Consider the following 17,064-nt stretch of genomic DNA (forward strand, 5'->3'; position numbering starts at 1 on the left):
CCTGAGGGATGCGGACCACTGGAGCCCATGTATGCAGGAGCAGCTCCGGCTGGGAGGCGGGATTGTGGGGGTGGTGGAATCCTCCAGGGTGACTCCTGAGATTTGACTACTGGAGACCCAGCCTGCTCGTTTATGCAAAATTCAGGCTCCTGGACAGTCGCAGGGCACCTGCCAGAGGGCAGCCTTAGGTAGGCGGAGGGATTGATATTTCCACTCACCTGCCAGTGGCCTGTCCCGTGTATTGCAGGCCTGTTTCTTTAAATCGTGGCAGCAAGGCTTTGCGGGTCGCATTACCCACGTAAAGCTCCCTGAGGCTGGAGCATGGGCTGAGGGCCTCTGCCACAGGAAGGTCAGGAGGGAACCCAGGCCCCCTGCCTCCCCTGCACTGTCCTGCATCCGCCCCAGCTCTGGGCTGAGTCTTGAGTTAGAAAACTCCTCCTGGGCCCAGCCTCAGCTCTTGTCAGCAGGCCTCTGCCAAGCCCCCATGCAGAGGGTGGGCACCACCTCTTCTCTATCTCTCAGCTCTGCCCTCTGAGACGTAGAGGTGTAAGTGGCCCATTCGTAAACAGTGTAGTTGGTCGAGAATCACTAGAAGACATATGGTTGCTTCCTCCTGGGCAATGTGAGAAGAAGGCAGGTAATATTTGAGCAAGTCCCTGCCTTGGGACTCTCTAACCCTGCCTCCCAAGGGAACTGAGGCAGGTGATGGGGTCAGGGGTGATGCAGTGACGCAGGAGTCAGGAGCTCTGGGTTTGAGGCTGTGTGCCCACAGCAGGTCTCTGCTGCTCTCAGGTCCCCAGTCTCCAAGGTGAAAACTTAATAGGATGGCCTGCAAGGCAGGTCTGTGGGATGCTGCCTCCGAAAGTGTGCAGTCCCAGTCTGCTAAGCTGAAGTGGTCACCCGGCCTACTGGCTGTCACCCTCTGGAGTGGAGATGCCTAGGCTTTTCCAGCCGATGGAGCTGGGTGTTTGATGCCTCTCTGAACCTCAGTGCTCTGCTGTACAGTATTAGGCCCCTTCACAGGACTCCTGAACATCCTAGGTGACCCTCCAAAGCGTTTAGTGTGCTAGGTGTGTGATAAGGGCTTCAGATCTGCTGACAGGTCTTGCTGCTTTAGTTCTTCATGTGAAACAATTAGTCAGCTTGTGTGTAAAGAGAAATCAAATGGGTGGTTCCAGCAGCCTCTAAAGGTGGTTTCAATGAGCATGGGAAGGAGAGAGGCTGTAAGTTATGCTTAGTTCCTGGGAAAGAGGGCCTTGATGAGGATCATTTGTGTTCATTTGGCCCACATCAGCCAGAAGGGTTTGTGGTTTTAAACAAATCAAAACCTTCAACAAATCAGAGAGGATTCACTTGTATGGGGCTTCACTGTATAGGACCTTTCATCTTCCTGAGTACCTTTTGCTAATAACACACATACATGTGTTGTGACAGGAACCAGATCCCTGCCTTAAATGCCATGTAACAAATGGGTGAGCACTGTGGCTTTTCAAATGGCTGCACCTTAACCTGTTCCATAGTAGTCATTTGACAAGTTAATGCAAACCCATTGGCTGTTAGTGGGTTTGCATTAACTTGTCAAATGACTGCCGTGCCAAGCACAGTGCTGGGTGCCAGGAAGAGTGGGAAGGAGATGAATGGGTTTGCCCTGGCCCTTCTAGAGCTTAGCCAAGGCTGACATTTCAGCCTGAAGTGTTAGTGAAGTGTTAAGGGTATCATACGGAGGGGCGGAGGAAACCCCAGCAGGGACACTCAGCCTGATCCTAGGGGAGACAGGGGACAGGAGGAGAGCAGGGTTCTTCGTGGAGCCCGTGGGGCCCCAGAGGCAAAGGAGTTGGCATGCTGGAGAAACTGAAGGAAAGACGGCCTCGAGAGAGCCCACCCTCTGCTTCCCAGGGCAACCACTGCACAGTTAGATCAAATCATGAAGGCAGTTCAGATGTTTCTGACAGCCATGATGTGTGGCCTGTGGAGAGACCTGGGGGCTTGGAAAGGATCAAGTGTGGTTCATGGGAAGAAGTGCTGGGGTAGCAGGCATAGCTCTCAGCTTCATCCCCAGGTCCCCATCTGCTTGTTGCTGGGTCATCCTGTGCCCGTCTGAGCCTCAGCTGTCTCATCTGCACAGTGGGGATAAGGGTGTAGCTTTGCCAATGAGTTCAGAGACTGGAGAGGTGGGAGCTAGAGTAGGGGAGGTGAAGGGGCATCACAGGCAGGGGCGCAGCATGGGCAAAGGCAAGGAGGTTGATCGTTCTGCTCATGGTGACGATGATGGTGATGTCTTCCTCTTTTTTCCGTCTCAGCCTTTTTCTGAGATAATATAGTAGCTGGTTAGAGACGGAAGAGCAAAAAAGCAGAAACACTTAGCTCCTGCCCCCAAGGACTGAAATATTTATAAAGCTCTCTTTCATGCATGTCTTTTTTTTTTTTTTTTTTTTTTAATGAATGGCACAGTTGGGGATTAACTTAGCTGAAGCGGCTTCTTGTGCCCACTGCAGTGAGTGGAGCATCCTGGGTGTGGCTCTGAGCAAACAAAGGCACATGGCTTCCTAGCCCTGCAGAAGCTGTTGGCTCTGAATAGAGCCACCGAACGGGGGAGGCCTGCTCAGTTGTGAGACGAGTAAAGAGTGTCCACTATGATGATGAGGGAGTATTATGAAAAATAAAGCTTCATGAGTACCGATCACATGTGTTTTTGCTCTAGTCCAAGCATTCGGCACAACTGCCATTATCTCTCACCTATTCTATGCACGGTACTGTGAGAAATGCAGCCCAGGTAGAGCACCCCTCTTTCCCAAAGAGTAAACTGAGGCTCAGAGAGATTCAGAGGCTTGTAAAGGTTCTTCATTGGCCAGTGGAGGAAGGAGAGCTTACGTTCAAGCAGGGAGGGTATATGGGCTGGTCTGCATACTAGGAAAACCACTGCCGGTGTGTGTGTGCATAGTTGTGTGTGTGAGTGCCAGTGTGTATGTAAATGTAAGTGTATGTCTTTGGTGTGTAAATGTATTTGTGGGTGTGTGTGTATGTTTGATTAAACAGTGAAGATGACCAGGAAAGAAAGATCAAGTCAAAATCACATCAGGCTGGATTAGTTGCTCTAATTTGCAAGTATGCAAAAAATGTGTGAGGCCTATTACGCTTTTTCCCAAGGGTGACATTCAGCCTATCTGTGGATACCCAGTTGATTCCCTGCCTTTTTACACAAAGGATTTGAGATGTCCACAGTGATTTGTCATGCATATGGTGAAATCAGACGGAAGTCGAATAGCAGGACTGAGGATCAAGGAAGGACAGAACAAATGTGCCAGTGATTAGGACACTGGAGTGGCCGTGATTAGTCATCCACTACTGACTCTGAGCATCTGTCATCCAGGGCAGAGAAGCAAACACCATCCATGATGTCAAGGTCGTGATCAGACAGGGAGAAGTGGACCATTTTTAGGGAAAACATTATTTTGTTTAAATCAAATTCTTAAAAATGTCTCAGAGGGGACATAAAAGTGAAAGTGACATAACTATGCCACCTTAACCCTGAATGCCCATTTCTTCTAATGAACATGGCCAAGACTGAATACATGGAGCACACACAATACAACACACATGAGTGTGCATGGCCCATAGTAAATATCTAACAGGTCATAGCTCCGTTCTGAAAACTCAGGCTGTGTCTTTGAGGAAATGAAAATTCAGAATGGTAGCTAACCAACAGGTGTGGTGGGCAAGCATGTGTGTGTGTGTGTGTGTGTGTGTGTGTGTGTGTCCCTGACCTTAATTATCTTGCCATCTAAGTGACAAAGTGCATGCACATAAAACAACTTAAGAAAGACTAAAGGGTGCCTGTAATCCCAGCACTTTGGGAGGCCAAGGTGGGCGGGTCACTTAAGGTCAAGAGTTTGAGACCAGCCTGGCCAACATGGTGAAACCCTGTCTCTACTAAAAATACAAAAATTAGCCAGGCATGGTGGCGGGCACCTGTAATCCCAGCTACTCGGGAGGCTGAGGCAGGAGAAATTGCTTGAACCTGGGAGGCAGAGGTTGCAGTGAGCTGAGATCATGCCACTGCACTTCAGCCTGGGCAACAGAACGAGACTCTATCAAAACAAAAAGAAGAAAGAAAGAGAAAGAAAGACAGCAAGGAAGGGAGGGAGGGAGGAAGGGAGGGAGGGAAGGGAGGGAGGGAGGGAGGAAGGAAGGAAGGAAGGAAGGAAGGAAGGAAGGAAGGCAGGCAGGCAGGCAGGAAGGCAGGCAGGCAGGCAGGCAGGCAAGCAAGCAAGCAAGCAGGCAGGCTGCGGAACAGGGCACAGGTGTCAGAGGAATTCAGAGAAGAGATGACTCAGCCCTGGCAGAAGCAACAAGAGATGGCTTCTTGGGGTTTGGAGGATGACATCAGCCAGGTGTTGAGGGACTTGATTGGTTGAGGGAAGGGAAGGGCATGCCAGGTGGGTGGAATATTTCACACAGGTGAATCAGAGGATGCAGAACTGGAAATACATGTGAATGGGTGGGGCTATGGGGGGATTCTATAAAGCTTTGGAAATCAGGCAGAATGCACCCAAGGGGATGGAAATAACACATGGGTTCTAAGTGTGTCTTAGATATGAATGGGTTATTTGATGTTAAGCAAGTCACTTTCTCTCCCTGGGCCTCAGATTCCTTTTCTTGACAGGGAGAGTTGGATTAGATAATTCAGTTCCAAGTTCTAGGCCACTCTGATCTTCTTCTTTGGTTAATAGGAAGGCACTGGAAGTTCTTGAGGTAAGAGGCTGTTATTATGAAAGCAGCTTGTAGGAATGTGGATTCTGAACTCAGGCTATCTGGCTTTGAATCCTGGCTATTTTACTTACTAGCTGTGTAATTGGGACAAGTCACTTCTTCTTTCTATGCATCAATTTTATCTGTACAGATTTATGTTTGGAAATCAGAATGATATTTCCTAAGATTTTTTCCCCATAGAATTAAATGACTTAGTATGTGTAAGATGCTTAAAATAGTGCCTGCACATATTAAATGTGATGTGGGTTAGCTCTTATTATTATTACCATGGGATGGTGTATTAGCTTTGCTCCATAGCACACAACCCCAAGGTCTCAACAGTATACACTTATTTTTTGCTCATGCTACATGAGGGCGTGGGTTGGCTGTAACTTTGTCCCTGTTTACTGGTGGGTAGTGAGTCTGCTCTGTGCATCTCTTCACTTTGAGACCCAGGCTGAAAGAGAAGAAAAGCACAAGAGATTAGCAGCCACCTGAAATATCTTTAAGAACTTCTACTCAAATATAGCATATTTCACATCTGCTGATAGTATACTGGCCAAAGCAAGTTGTATGATCAAGCTGTAAATCAGTGGGAGAGAAGCACAAAGTCAGTCTTTCTAGAGGAGATGTGAGGATTAAATGTGAAAGTTCTGACATGTAAAAGATGCTAATGCACACCCGTGGAAGCTGATGATGAGGTGGTCAGGAAGCACAGGGATTGAGTTTGGAAGAAAAATCCCACCATTGGTTCTTAGGTTGAATTGGATTTGGTAGCAAGCTCCAAATTGAGGTGTCTCAATGGACAATAAGGAATAGATTGGAATGAGGGTGAGAGGCAAGGGACAGAGATAGATATTAGGGGCCCATGTACAAAAGGTATTGGTAGAAGACAGAAAAAGGCAAGCTATTTCAGCAACCAACCAGTGGTTCTCAGCCTATGTGCTGCGAGCACAGTGGTGTACTGAAAAAATTCTCTGCAGATGTGCTGCTAAATTTCAATCAGCATTTAAAATTTATGTTTGCTACAACCAAGTCTACAAATTATTGTAGCATCTCTCAGGTGGAGCCCTGAGTATTCACAAGCAGAGAGATGTTGAATAGAGTCTAATTTGCTGTAAGTAAAAGTCAGCTGTTGCCATGGCAGAGGAACATCAGAGGACTTTGCCCTGAGAGCATATAGAAGAACATGGTCAGGGCAGTGGACAGCACCATGGTGCTGAACAGTAACCAAGTGCAATCAGAGCTATTATAGACCGGTAAGACAGCCATAGTCACACTGTAGTAGGAGGGCATGGTGATGGTTGCAGACTTACTTGGTGTAGTTTTAGGTCTTTAATCCTTCAAGAATGCTGCAAAATTTTATATGATTTGAAAGCATGTCCTGAATACAGTAAGGTTGAGAACTATTGCCCTAAAGAGCTGTAATGACCAAATCATAGCTTTGCTCTGAGAAGAAACAACTCTGAATTGGTGTTGGTAGTTTGGGAAGTGGAGTGGGATCTTGGATGCTTCATAGAGAAGTTGGTCTAGAAAACAACAGCAAACAGCTAAAAGGAAGAAAGCAATGTCTGTGGATATATGAGATGGTAGTTCCCCACTCCCTCCTTGGGCCTGTGTTCCAGGCATCCAGAGCATTCGCCTTGACCTGGCACACCATGTGTGGCCCTCTGCCTTTGTATCAGCTGTGTCCTTTCTCTACAGAGGATCCCTCCTCCTGGCCTGGGGGTGGTGAGCACTTCGATTTCAGTAACTTTGGCTTGTTGCTTATGTCCGTCTGCTCCGCTTGACCATGAATACTTCGAAGACTGGGAAATTGTCTGATTCTCCTCAGGAGCCCCTCAGGAACACTGGGGATTCACAGTGGGGATGCCACACTGTGTGAGTGAGTGAATGGGACCAAGATTGTGGACTTCCTTGCTGAATGAGGTTTCAGCCACAATTGCATTTAGTCTTCCTTAACAAGGCACTATCTGTGGATTTAACATGAAGGTAGTTACTATGCAGAATGAGATGAAGGTGGCATGAGGAGTTTTGGAGCTCAAAGAGAAAAGAAGCTGTGGGGGCCCCTGAAGTGGTGCTTTGACAATGCAGAGAGGGCAAATCTGGTTTAGTAATGGGCTTCGCTGCATTTCACATGGAATAGGAAGCTTTTGCGAAAGGTACTTTTTACACACAAGCTGGATTGTCACATTGCACATCTTCCCCTCTCCCCAGGGCCTTGACTAAATAATGACCTGGTGTTGGAACTTGGAGTCAATTCCATGGGAAAACTCATTGGATCTGATGCAGAATTACATACAGCAAAAAGGTGGCTATTTGAGGAAATTTTGAACCTGCCCCCAAATTATGTTGCCATGTATTTTTAAATCATACCATGTCCATAGACCCTTAGGGCTTAAAGTCTAATAAAATCTCAGCAAATGTTTGATTTCTATAACCTCAAGGTTGAATAGAACTTTTAAATTATGTAAAATTTTATGTTGTACAATTAAGGAGGAAGGAAAAAGTGTCTGTCTACTGCTTCTCCCCTGCCCCCACCATTCTCCCCTCAGTGCAGAAATTCCCAGTATGTTCTCTTTGCATACCTCCAATGACAGGGAGATCACCACTTTACATGGCAACCTGCTTTAATCTTGTACAGCTCTGTTGTTGGAAGGCTCTTCTTTATGTAGAGTGGGATTCTGCCTCGTGCCTTACTTTTGTTCTCAGAGTCTTCCCAAGTTTCTTCTTCCACACTGCTATTCCTAGAGGCACTGGAAGATGTTTCTCCATTACTTAGGACCTTCTCTTTTCCAAAACCACTCAAGTTCTTTATTCCTCCTCTATCACGATTTCCGCATACGGTGTTCGGTTTTCCTTTACTTTCTTTCATTTTCCTTTCATCTCATTTTTTTGCTATATTTTATTTCTGAACATGCAGAATAAAAAGAAATCCAAATTAATTTGGATTCCCCCCAATTTAATTATTGGGGACCTCTTAAACTAGTTTAAAGGCTTCCTAAGGCCATCAACTCCTCTGAGAAGCTGATAAAAGCAATCGAAGCTTTTTCCTGCATCCTCAAATGCATGAACATTTGGCATAGAACGTTAGAGCATTTGGCATAGAATGTTAGACTTCATAGGCCAGCGTTCAGTGTATTGGGTACTTTTACATATTATTTCAAGTAATCTTGTGAGGTAGGTATTTTGATGGGTTCCATTTATAGATGAGGAAACTGAAGCCAACAGAGATTAAGTATCTTGCCAAAGATCACCCCGCTAAGAAGCTATGTGGGAATAAGCTGCCGTCTCTGGTGCCAAGGATTTCAGTCTCATAGGGGAAATAAGATATATTACAATGAGCTGGAAAATGAGTGTCATGAACAAATGCTGACCAGAGATGCAGGCCTCATGTTGTGGGAACTCCAAGGAGTGACCTTGTGATCCTGGACTCAAGATGCTGCACGTGACTAAGGAGTTGAAAAGCAATGAGCAGAGCAGATGTGGCCAGAGATCCATGCTGCAGGGAGGCCATAGAGGAAGGCATAGGTTGTGAAGGTGCAGTTAGGGAGGCAGAGCGTGGTGTGCGTAGATAGATGTGGTGGGGCGTGGCCGAGAGAAGGCTGGGCTCAGGCCAAGAAGAGCCTAGGAGGTGTGCTTTGTTCTACAGATGAGGACAAGCTGGTGAAGGATTTTGAGGAGAGGCGAGGCATGGTTGGATTTGCATTTCAGAAAGGTCACTCTGCCTGTCATATGGAGCGGACAAGATATTTGGCAGGGAGATGGGGTGAGGGCTTACCTGGGGCAGGTGCATTGGGAGGTGAAAGTCAGCAGGTAGGTATTAGAACAGTTCCAGGGTAGATGCAACAAGATCTAAAAAAGAGTTAGGTTTGAGGTGGGACAGATTAGAGAGAAGCTGAAAACGGAACTGAGCATTTCAATGAGATCTGTTACCCCACGTTGCAAGGATTAAAAAAAAAAATAAGGCACTGTGCAAAGTGCTATCCATGGGTTAATTCATTTCATTTATTCAAAATTTTCCTCCGCGTTTGATGGGAAACAGAAGCACAGAGAGGTGAACTCACACACGTGACACAGTTTGGAGGTGTGGGGCCACATAAGAGCCTAGGTAGTCTGCCCTCTGCACCCGTGTCGTTAGGTGCAGTCTGGCCTCTGCATTCATATCCAAACATCGCCTCTTTGTTAAATGAGCATGCAATGAGAGAGTAAATATAAGCACCTGGCTCCCAGGAGGCATTGGCAATGTTTATTACGTGACAGGTCTCTCCATGTAATGTCTTTCCCCTAGAAAGCCTTTTGCGGTTTTCAGAGGCCTTTAATCTGCCTTAACCACTTTTGAGCACATTCACAATAATCGTGTCAAGACGGCAGGTGAGGTGCAAGGCCTGGGGTATGTGCTTGATAAACACTGAACAGATAAGTGTAGTCTATCGCTGCCTGTCCCTGTTTTACAGAGTGGGGAACTGAGGCTCAGATGCATCAACTAGGTACACTGAAGAGAACACTGTACTAGTCTCACCACCGAGAGGCAGTGGGGTGGTCTCTGTATAGGTGCCAGGTGGAATTCGGTTCAAATCCTAGCTGCTGTACCATCTCTTGGCTTGAGCAAATTACTTCTGAGTTTCTTCACTTGTCATACTTATTCCCACTTTTAAGGTGATTTAAGAATTAAAAATGAAAACCCATGTAATGCAGAACTGATCCTTAATATGAGTTCAAGGAATGTGCACTTCTTAAGGCAAAGGAGTTCGGTTCAGATTTCTTTCTATAAAGCAAGAAGCGCAGACCAGAACACAGAGAAATGGGTCAAGTCGCCGATCACACATGCAGCTAGCATCATCTTTCCCCATGCAGCGTGCAGGCCCTGCCCACTCTTAGGGTTGTGACAGAGGTGTGCTGTTTTAAAATCAGATACTCACTCCGTCAGGGAGTGCTCCCTGAAAGTCTGCTGGTACAGTGGGACCTGAAATTGTGCACTTATAACTGCGGTTGTCATGGAGACAGGTATAATCTCGGGGGAAAAAAAAAGTCCTGCAGTCCATGGGGACCACCTGTATCTCCCATTCATGAAGGAGGGAAAGCCACCCTGTCCCCTACCCATGAGAGGGGGAACGAATGTGTGTTAATTAGATTCAGGCTCATACCAGTTGCCACTTCGTGGGTTGCATTCCTGGATAGTGTGGCAAAGGGCCACTGGCTGACAGGCTGTCCCCGGAGGCAAAATCAAAGGCAAATGGATGGTTTCTGTGAATAAATATGAGTGTGCAGCTGGATGGGATGGCAGCACTTGCTGTTGCAAGGAGGCCAGAGCGGGGAGCTTGCTCAAGGGGAAGGCTCTGGTTATTCAAGGTAGGGACCAAGTCATGGAAGTTTGACGTATTAGAGCTATGAAACCTCTCATGCAGCAACCCCTGTGGCTCCCAGCACAGAACCTTTATGATGTATTAATTCGCTTTGATGCAATGATGCTGCATAACAAACACCCCCCTAGACTCTGTGCCTTACAGCAACAAACATTTATTTATGGCATTGGGTTTGTGGGTGGTAGATGCTTAGCAGGGCTCAGTTCGATTTGTCTTCAGTCTTCAGTTGGGATCAGGTGTGTTCCTCAAATCCTCTCATTCTGGGGCTGCCACTCCTTGGGTCCTGTGGTTTTCATGGCGGGAGGTGGACTGTCAGGGAAAGCTGAACCCACCTGCCCCTTAAAGCTTGTGCTCGGACTGGTGCACTCCCAGCCAAAGCAGGTCACATGGGCAGCACACCCACAGTCAGTGGGGCAGGGGGCTGCACTGCACCCACTTGGGGGCATGGTGAGAACTTGCCACAGAGGGTCTGTGTTGAAATTATCTGGGGATGTTTGTTAATAATATAAAGTCCTGGCTTGTAATCTAGATCTGGTGAATGAATATCTTGATAAAAGCCCCGATGGGAATTTTTAGCAGGCAATTCCAGGGCATTTTGAGGACCAGCTGGGCCATGGTGTCATGCTGTCAGTTTTCAGAAGGGGGGTGGCGGGGGTGTATGCCTACCGATCATCTTGAAGTTTTGAATTGCGAATGTCAGCCTCAACATCATGAGTGTGTGGTTTTTAAAGGACTAAAAACTTTCAAAACCCACCTTGACATTTCCTTTGTTCTAAAAGAAAGCAGTTCCCCCTGCATTCAATGCTTGGATAAGCACATTTCTACAAAATGGGCTCCCTTGATCTTTTTGAGCCTCATTTCCCTGCTTGCTCTTTGGAAAGAAAGGGTTTCTTCATCTTTCCAGAAGAGACTGGTCAGTTAGTTACCCTGAGCTTTCCTACCCTTCCCACTGAAGAATCAGGCAACCTCATCTGAATTTGCGTGGTCTCTGAGACCCTATGTTGACATCCGCGTGTTTGTGATTCCAATGAATCTCTAGTGCTCTAGTGGAGCACGTGGGGGCCATGGGAGTTGCTTGCTATCACCCCAACTTCCTGGGGTGGGAGAATTAAAGTATTGGAAGTAGTGTAAGGTCTTCATCTACCAACACTGAAATGTACTTGCCAACTTTGTCCACTTGGAAACATGAGACATGATTATTTTGACTCTGCAAGGCCAAAAGAAGAATTTTTGAAACAAAACTTTTTTTTTTTTTTTTTTTTTGAGATGGAGTCTCACTCTGTCACCCAGGCTAGAGTGCAGTGGTGTGATCTCGGCTCACTGCAAGCTCCGCCTCCAGGGTTCACGCCATTCTCCTGCCTCAGCCTCCCAAGTAGCTGGGCTACAGGTGCCCGCCACCGTGCCTGGCTAATTTTGTTGTTTTTAGTAGAGACGGGGTTTCACTGTGTTAGCCAGGATGATCTTGATCTCCTGACCTCATGATCCACCCGCCTCGGCTTCCCAAGGGATTAAAGGCGTGAGCCACCGCGCCCGGCTGAAACAAGACTTTTTTAAGAAGCTGACAAAGAAAAGCGGTAAGAAACTATAAGGTTGGAATGCTTCGGGGGCTGAGGAGTCTTCAGCATCAGGGTTTGGAGAAAACTCACGGTCTGTGTGTCCAGTGTCAATTCAGGACCGCGGACAGCACCAATCCCCACCTGTTCCTCACCTACCCACAGTACCTGGAACTTTCAGAAGATGGTGTCTCTGTATCTAATGTTTATTTGGCTGGGATGTTTCCCTTCTCCTCTCCCAATTTTTCTAGATTTCTGAACTCCTATTTATGTTTTGGAACTCAGCTCAAATTTCCCCTCCTTGATGACATAGTCGTGGTCTTTTCTCTGTCACTGTAATAACAGCTTTGGTTCTCTGCTATTTTTCAGATAGCCAAGGTTGCTAAACCAGTGATTTTTGGATAGAGGTTGATTGGATAAGAATAGCATCCCATCTCTTTTTTTTTTCCTAAAATGTAGACCTTAATAGATTTTGTATGCCTTCTGACAGCCACCTTCATGGTGGAGATGACAGATTTATTCCCACCATGCAGGAGGGAGAACAAAAACCCGGGGAGGTTTAATGCCTCACTCAGGAATAGACAGTGATGCAGAACATTCACTGTCATCCAGAACCTCCCCTCTGAGCTGAGGTTGACTGCGGTTGCTGCTGTTTGTTTTTTTGTTCTGTGGATAAAAATGCCTGAAGCTTTAAAGGCTAGTTTTTGTAAGCAGAGCTCAACCTAATGCTTAATGTTTGTGAAAAAGAACAAAAGCGTCCTGCCAATGTCAGCTGTCTCCTCCCAGTGGGGGCTGGATGGGAGATAACAGTAGGTTTGGAGAAGAATCCCTTTCTCCTGCCTGGCTGCTCCTCTGACTCATGAGACGTTTGGCAGTAGAGACATGAATGCAGCCCAGCAGGGTTTTGGTAGAGTCTTTGCGAGGACGCCTTCCTGCAGCATCTGTAGTGTGCAGGCTTTGCACTTGCCAGGCTTCTCTCCCAGCCAGTGGGGTTAGGTTTTCAGGAATTTGAAAAGCAGAAAAGAGAGATTTATTACGTGTCCATCTATTCTTTTCTTCCTTTGTTTCTCTCTTCTCTCCTTTCTTTTGTCCTCCTTTCATCTTTCCTTTCCTCTTTATCCTTCTTTTAGCTCATCTTCCTTTTCTCTCCTTTGCACTCCCTCTCTCTTTTCAAACTTTCTCTTTCTACTTTCTCCTTCTTTCCTTGCCTCTTGTCTGTTGCCTCCCTCTTCTCCTCCTGCCCAGCAAACATCTGCTAAATACTGTGTAAGGGTCCTGGCTGGTTCCTGAGGATACAGAGATGGAATACACAGAACTCCCCTGGCCATGAAGGGGTGTCCAGCTCAATGAGAGATGGGCACATGAACTGTGACCATTTGGGGAGGGTTGTGCATTGGGAGAGGGCTGTGCATTATACTGGCAGTTAGATCATGGGGGTGGACCCCAAAGTCTCCATAGGGAAAGCCAATGACTCCAGATCCACTTCCTTTTGAATTCCTAACAGAGAATTCTGTAGTTTGCTTTTTCTCCTCACATTTTATTATCTAGCACTTTTGTTCACGCTTAAAACTTCCTGGAAAATATTTTAGCAGCTGTAGTAGCTGAATGATACTTCATTACTGGTGTGGTTATACCATTGTAGTTAATTCGGGATCACATCTTTGTGTATCATTTTGTGACCCTGTTTTGGATATTTTCTGGAGGACAAATTCCCAGCACTAAATTTATGGGTCAAAGGACATGAACATTGTTAAGGCCTTTGATACCTGTTGCAAACTTGGCTGCCACATATTCTTACTGAGGAATCCCAGCTTTGAGGAGAAGATAAAGACGATTCCTCCCCCCCTTCTTCCATTTTCACCCAGCGCTCATGTGATGTCTTAGCTCGGAAATGTTTCCATGTTCTGGTTCCTCCCTGATGAAAACCCCTCCATGACCTTCACCACGGAGCCTAGATTCCCCTTTACACATGGCACTGGGGTCCCTGAGATCTGGCTTCTGCAGTCCTTTCCAGATTCCCCACTTTGAGGTCACCCTTCAGCCAAAGAAGACCACTTACAGATCCCCAGGCATGCCAGGCTGCTTCTGACTTCTGTGTCTTTCCCCATGGAATATGGTCTGGATCTGTGTCCCCACCCAAATCTCACATTGAATTGTAGTGCCCAGTATTGGAGGTGGGGTCTGGAGGGAGGTGATTGAATCACTGGGACGGATTTCCCCTTTTGGTGCTGTTGTTGTGATAGTGAGTGAGTTCTCAGGAGAACTGGTTATTTAAAAGTGTGGCACCTCCCCACTCTCTCTCTTCTTCCTGTGAGGTGCTCACTCCCCACCCCCCACTTTGCCTTCAGCCATGATTGTAAGTTTCCTGAGGCCTCCCCAGAAGCCAAGCAGATGCCAGCATCATGCTTCCTGTATACAGCCTGCAGAATCATGAGCCAATTAAGCCTCTTTTCTTTTCTTTGCAAATTACCCAGTCTCAGGCATTTCTTTATGGCATTGTGAGGACGGACTAATACACCGTGTGCTTCCCTCTCTCGGGATCCCTTTTTGCCTTTGCTGTGTGGCTAATACCTACTCATCCTCTAAGCTTAGAGGGAATGCTTTTCCCCTTAGCAGAGTTGATGTGGAGGCTGCCTCCGTGCTCTGTGGCCCTCTGCACTTCCCACACTGGTGGCAAAGGCCAGCTGTTGACTTAGCCTCCCTCACTGGCCTGAGCACCCCTTGAGGGCACAAGCTGCATTTAAGCTGCTTACACCCATCCTTAAACAATGATTTATAGAGTGGAGTTCTAGCCACAGAAAATGGCAGAGAATGAACAATGAGCTCTTCACCTGCCAGGCCTGGGCTGAGTAAGCACTTCGAATACACGCCTAGGACGCAGAGCCAATTATCCCCATCTTATAGACGAGGAAACTGAGGCTCGGTAAGTCACATGGATAATAAGTGGAGTCAGGATCCAAGCCCACCTCTGTGTGAGTGTGGACATTTTGCTTTTAAGCGGCGCTGACACAAGAACATGATTTGCTTTAAAGGTCATTGCTGTCGCCGTGGAACGAACTGGCATCTCTGACATGCCTAGTTAATCAGTTCAGCTGTTAGACTTTGGCTGAGCTTTTCATGAGATGCTTTATTTCTTCAAGGTTTATACATAATAATTGTTTTTGAGATGGAGTCTCTCTTTGTTACCCAGGCTGGACTGCAGTGGTGCGATCTCAGCTCACTGCAACCTCCGCCTGCTGGGTTCAAGCGATTCTCCTGCCTCAGCCTCCCGAGTAGCTGGGATTACAGGTGCCGGCCACCACGCCCAACTAATTTTTGCATTTTCAGTAGAGATGGGGTTTCGCCATGTTGGCCAGGCTGGTCTCAAACTCCTAACCTCAGGTGATCCGCCCACCTCGGCTTCCCAAAGTGCTGGGATTACAGGCGTGAGCCACCGCGCTGGGCCTAGTTTATACATAATAATGTTTGTGCAGAGCGTACCATTGTTCACATCTGCTGTTTTCCCCTCACAGTAATCCCGTGAGAGGCAACAGACAGCACCGGTATTATTTTTTTTTATAAATGTGTGAATTTGGTGTTATTAATTTTAAAAACATATATTATGTAACATTTACTTTTTTTAGTATACAGTTCTGTGCACTCATATTTCCTGCATGAGAAAGGCAGCCTTAGAAGGCAAGGCCCGTTGATCTTATTACTTGGGTGGGGGAGGGTTCTAAGTTCTATCTTCTTATGAGGTGTCATGGATTCCAGAGTTTGGGAATGTTTAAACATGGGACAGAAGCGTGGCTTTGGTGGCTGGAATGCTGGACAAGCCATTAGGAACCCTTGGCTCTAGCCTGCACCCTTACTAGTTGTGTGAACGTGGAGGTCACACCTGTCCGTGGACCTCATTTCCCTGCGAGGTGGGATCAGACCTAAAATTCCACACGGACCATTCCGTGCAAATGGCCACAAAGCACGTAACTCCTTCAAAGCCTGTTTCCTACGGTCTCTTCTGTGGGAAAGTATCGCTTCAGATTTTCCACACCACAAAGGGACCTGAGTTTAGAAAAGATATCAACTCAATTCTCCTCTTGAATGTTCATATCAAATATCAGCAGAGGCAAGGATCTGAAAAGTTCTGTCATAAAGACATCATTGCTTCTGCTTAACCCAGAGATTTCTTTTTTTTTTCTTTTTTTTGGGGGGTGGGGTGGGGAATCTCACTCTGTCGCCCAGGCTGGAGTGCAGTGGCACAATCTTGCTCACTGCAACCTCCACCTTCCTTGTTCATGCCATTCTCCTGCTTCAGCCTCCTGAGTAGCTGGGACTACAGACGTGTGCCACCACGCCCGGCTAATTTTTTGTATTATTAGTAGAGATGGGGTTTCACCATGTTAGCCAGGATGGTCTCCATCTCCTGACCTCGTGATCCACCCACCTCAGCCTCCCAAAGTGCTGAGTTTACAGGTGTGAGCCACCGCATCCAGCCTTAACCTAGAGATTTCTAAACTCACGGCACCGGGGAACCCCTGTCTGGGCCTGTACCTACTAAAATCTCTCTGAGCTTGAGTTCTGAAGCACATGGCTTTGACAATGCTTGTTTAAGAGGCAAAGGAACTACTAATTTTAAGAAAGAACATGAAGAGTTGAATCAGTGCTTGGCTTCCTGTGGGCTTATTTTTTCGGAAGTAGACCGGCACCTGAGAGACACTAAGGGCTTGGAGCCTGGGCACCCCTGCTTGCAGTGTCTATTGGTAGTTGGGGAGGGAGTGGATGTGAACACGAGCTCCACCATCTGATTCTAGGAAAAGCATAGCAGGTTGGGCCGATCTTCTGGCACACAGTGCATGAAAATACCACCTTTCAGGCTGAGCCCAAAAAGCCCCCTATTAAATGTGACAAGGCAGACGGGTGCCTGCGGGGCGGCCGTGTTCCGGAAGCCATACACCAGCTGCTGGTGACTTATGTTTCCTGTTCTGGAGCCGGGGAAACATGCACACCAGCTTGTGGGTGCTTCCTGGACGTGCAGAGCCCGGGTCTCTTTTTCCCATTGGTCCTGGAGTGCCGTCAAGAGGCTTGGTGAGTTTCCTCCCTGGGGATGCACACATCTTTTTTAGGGGTACAGATAGGTTGTGGGGCCTAGGAGCAATTTATCTTGAAACATCTTCCTCCAGAGACCCTCCTGCTGAAGAACAGGATGTGCCTCTTCACACTGCTCTTCCTCGGCTCACAGCTGTGACGCCTTTCTCTCCATCTTCACCCATTCATCCGTCAAGAATCAGTTCAGTCACCCAGCCAGCCAGCCAGGCTGTGTCCAAGATGCCGGAGAGGCAGCAGTGAAGAAAACAGACAAAGTCTATTGCCCCCGTGGAGCTCACAGTCTAGTAAAGACAAGTGCTGTGCAAACTCCA

At 47.2% G+C, this 17,064-nt stretch overlaps 1 protein-coding gene across 2 annotated transcripts in view; it reads left to right on the top strand.

Annotated features, from left to right (window-relative positions):
* CRMP1 (collapsin response mediator protein 1) overlaps positions 1-17,064 on the top strand; it is a 74,437-nt gene that overhangs the window by 5,662 nt on the left and 51,711 nt on the right. The gene's annotated exons all lie outside the window — the stretch shown is intronic.

The sequence above is a fragment of the Pongo pygmaeus genome, chromosome 3 (assembly GCF_028885625.2).
Source record: "Pongo pygmaeus isolate AG05252 chromosome 3, NHGRI_mPonPyg2-v2.0_pri, whole genome shotgun sequence".
NCBI classification, from domain to species: Eukaryota; Metazoa; Chordata; class Mammalia; order Primates; family Hominidae; genus Pongo; species Pongo pygmaeus.